The sequence below is a fragment of the Peromyscus eremicus genome, chromosome 3, assembly GCF_949786415.1.
Source record: "Peromyscus eremicus chromosome 3, PerEre_H2_v1, whole genome shotgun sequence".
Classification (NCBI taxonomy): domain Eukaryota; kingdom Metazoa; phylum Chordata; class Mammalia; order Rodentia; family Cricetidae; genus Peromyscus; species Peromyscus eremicus.
Window position 1 is genome coordinate 66,930,244 of NC_081418.1, and position 4,346 is coordinate 66,934,589.

Sequence of the window (4,346 nt, forward strand, 5' to 3'; positions counted from 1 at the left end):
GAGCTTGAGACCTTTGTTTAGGTGGTCTTCTCTAGATCCCTGTGGAGCCACCATCCACAAAGCCTTCAGTCCTCTCTGGCAGTTATAAAATGCAGTATGTACAAACAACACCAGGAGCCAGGCAGGCTGTAATGCTCCCTGCTCTATAAGCTACAGCTCTCTCACACCCCTTCCTCACCAGCTTCCGGTCCTCTCCTGTCTGTCAGTGAAGTGTGGTTAAGTCAAACAAGGCCAATGTACTTCCACACGTGAGGGCAGTGGGATCCCAGTAAACAGTGAAGCTGAGCACAAATCCTCCTGTCTCTTCCACATCAGCAGGCGTCTCACACACCTTCTTTGTTTCTACATAGCCCAGAAAAAAAATGGTTCCTCTGTGTCACCTTTTGGCGTGGGGAGGATTCTTATATATCAGCTTGGGTCTTCGAACCTCTAGGTTCACAGTCAAGCGTGAAGCCTTTTATTAAAAGGCAAGATGGCCATCCCAAGTACAGAACAACCACTGGGAGACACCTCATTGCATTTTTAAAGTGCTCTAGGCAACAGAAGAAGGACCCACGAACCCCTAAAAGAAATCCTCTGTGATGTAGACTATGCGTTTTAATGCGAAATAGCAATTAACTGAGCATTTCTTGAGAGTCCACTGGGCTGTTCAGGCCAGTAGATTAGATCAGTGTCTAATCTCTTAATTAGAATCCAAAACAGTGGTATGAAGTGAGGGATAACAAGACCAGAGAAGATAGTAAGTGAAAACTGACCTTAGTCTGAGTCAGCTTGGTTGAGCGTTTGGGATGGTGTCTATTAAAGATGGCCGTAAGTAGGTCTCAGTAAACTCAGCCCACCTCAGCTTTCTCTAGCATTGGTCCAGCTGCCTATGTCCTCACTGAGCTTATGCTGTGTGGTTGGCGATGTATAAAGAGGTCACTGTTGTGAAGGAATGGGCAAGACAAACCCCTCTTCAAGAGCAACGGAGTCATGCCTCCCTCTTCCGACACACTTTGGTACAGTAGCTCTCACACTTTGGCCCTGGTCAGAATCACGGAGGCTGGTCACAGAGCAGACTGCCTAGATGACCCCAGAGTTCTTGACACAAGAGCTCTGGGAAGGTCTTAGAATTCACTGCCCTGATGGTGATGCTGCTTCTACTGAACCAGTGGCCAACTCCAAGGAGCTGCTTGTAAAGTATTTATGAGTATCTGGGGAAACCTTCTGCACCTGCCCCCTCCGCCAGCAGCCACACTGCCTTGCTGATGACTCACTTCCATTTTCTTCAGGCTCCATGTGATCGCCTGTCAACTCCACTTCCTTCTGTTACTGGTTTGACAGGGCTGTAAGATGGCCCTCTTGATGTTAAAAGAATCATATCAACGTTTAAACCCTTGCTGATTCTGGCTATGGTCAATCTCTACCATTTCACCAAGAGTCCCGGATGTGCCAGGACAGGCAGCATGGAGGCAGATAGAAATATAGACTTCTGTTGTTTCTTTGAAATAGGTCAGACATTCTCATATGTACAGGCTTCTAGTGCCCAGGAAAAAAAGGAACTGCAACAAAATAATTAACAGTTTTGGAAGTGCTCAGATCACCAGATTAAGCCAAGATTCAAAGCATGTGGTGATATGTAAGCACATGTGTACCACAAAAATACTATACAAACATAAGCACACACTCACATACTATTTCAAAGACAAAGGTTAAAACACACCAGTCCTTCATAGTCATGGCTTACATACTAAATTTAGTCTGCATGCATAGTTGAAATCATATCAAATATTTTTTGTGATCTACTCCATCGAATGTGTCCCATGGTGATGGATAAAATAGATGCACGTCCTTTAACAATAAGAGAAGAGAAGCAGATCGCGGAGCACGCATCAAGTCCCTGGCTAGGACAGGCTTGTGAAACTTCTCTCCGGGACTGCAGGGAGGAGAGTAACCAACTGTGTGTAGTGATAAGTAAAAGTGAGGAGCAAACTCACTAACCTGTGGCCTCTGGAGACTACGAGTGCCTCTTTCTCCTTCCCATGAGAGAAAACTCCCAAACTGATGAGAAATTTTCAAAGTCAGTTTTCATATTTTGCCTGGACTCACATCAGAAATCTTGGCTGAGAACAGAGATTTGTGCTTAAAGCTTTAGGAACTTTTGAAATAAAATAGGTATGCTCACTCCATCTATTTCTAAAATATGGTTAAATTCAACCCACTGGTAGCATTTTTTTTTAAATAAAAGATGATCCCCCCCCTTCATTTATTATTAAGGCAGAAGTGTTTCTTCTGTGGCATTTAGCTTTCCATATCTGGAGCTAAAAGCTGTGAAGGGTTGGGGCAGTGGCAGACAGACGCCCTCGTGTACCCGACGTGAGTGCTCCTCTCAGGAGCACAGCCGCCCTTAGAAGAGCGTGGCTGGCGTTCCTTCCCATCTTAGGGCTGCGAAGTGGTCTGACTATAAAAAGACCCAGCAGTCCGGGAAAAACTTGAGGAATGTTCTGCAACAACATTCTGCTTCCTTCAGAACCTGACTCTCCTCCCTCAGGCAAGGAACCTGTTGAGAAGTCCTTAAAGGCGTACCTCTCTTCTGAGTTTTCTAACACTATTTTAGCCGGTACGCTCCATCATCCGTACTTTCTATATCGTGTGTCTTCCTTCCTCCTACACTAAATCAAACTGGCCAACGTTCAAATACTTTCTATTGTTCCCAACTCAGTGTGGATAAAGGCTGTAATTCTGGGACAGGCCTAATTAGAGGCTCGATGCTCCACTCTGTGCCAAGTGAAAGCTTTTCCAGAACTTTTACAATCTGGACCCGTAACATTTCCCAGGTGAGCATGCACAAGAGCCATGGTGTCTAATTACCTGGAGAGATGCCTGTCTTTCTGAGCTACATGTGTTTCAGACTTGGAGAACACAGCACAGGCCCCCGACTGATTCACTCTAGACATGACCCTTCTGCTCCAGACTGTCATCTACACTGCAAAAGGTCTGATTTTCTTATCTCCTTCTTTCAGAATGTAATGTCTACATTGTTCAAAATTATATTAGTTGCTTCATTTTATTAGAAGAGACTGGGAATCTCAATGATGTTATAAAAAGAAAATCTAATTTCTCACTCATGTCACAGCCCAACATGATTGTTTCTGATTAAAAAGCTCTACTGCCTATAACAACGTGGAGACCCAGACTCTTTCAGCCTTCTTGCTCAGCATCTCCAGTAGGCAACACCCAAATTGTCCCAGAATAATTTCCATCTATTTAGGCCCTGTTAGCTTTTTTTTTTTTTTTTTTTGGAGGGGGGCGCAGATTGTGGTAATTCCCTAGCAGCCTCTACCACAACGGCTTTTGCAGTCCATTTGGACATTTATCATGAGTAGACAAGGGAGGTAGAAAATAAACAAACAAATGGACTTGCTGCCTTACAGGCTGTGGTGCCTAACTTCTTGCTAAGGTAAATCTTGTGTCAACTTATGGGAAACATACTCAAGAAAAGGGGAGGGGAAGGGAAGAGCGGAGAAGAGAGGAAAGGGGAGGGGAGGGGAGAGGAGGGGAAGGGAGAAAGAGAAAATACATCAAGAAGAATTCTCCAAGGTCACAGCTTTCTGTTGCCACTGACTGGACAAGCACTCAGAGAACCTCAGAGAAGTCATAGCTGGGTGGCCTGCATAATCTTCACACCTAGTTAGTAAGCGTGCATCTGGGGCTGGTTTGGGTTGAATTTACCACATCACACCTTCCCTCCGCCCTTTCTTCCCCTGGTCCTCAGTGCCAGGCAGAGTTTCATCTAAGCAGCGTGGGATTGTTGAGCTGGATGAAATCGTTTTTGGTGCCACCTCAGTTATCACCAACTGTGAGATGTCAGCACCACGTGTGGAGCAGACCCAGGTGACATGTGCATGACTAGATGCCCAGGACATAGACATTAAATGTCAGAACTGTGAGAAAGAACCCATCAAGTTGACAGCTGCCCAGGGCCTGGGAATGATTTGAATTTTGAACACTGGGAGGCCTTGTTTCCTACTCTTCCTATTTTGAATGTAACTTTATCTTGTCTGCTTTTATGGACGCTAAAGACTGGAAATCTTTAACACCAAGAGACCGCTAACATATGATTTGATCATCGTCCTGCTGGTTCTGCCAATCTAAACTGGGCTTGCAGACCTCAATAAAGGGAGGGGATCTGAACACTGTAAGAACACACAAATGCACAACCACCTCCTCTCAGATGACATCGCATAGGCCAAAGGAATGGTGAGGGGCGGGGTCAATGAAAGGACTGGTTTCCCTCTTAGGTTCTCTTTCCCTGAGAAAGGCCACGAGATGTGGGCTCACTCCTTATCCCTAACTAGAATATACTG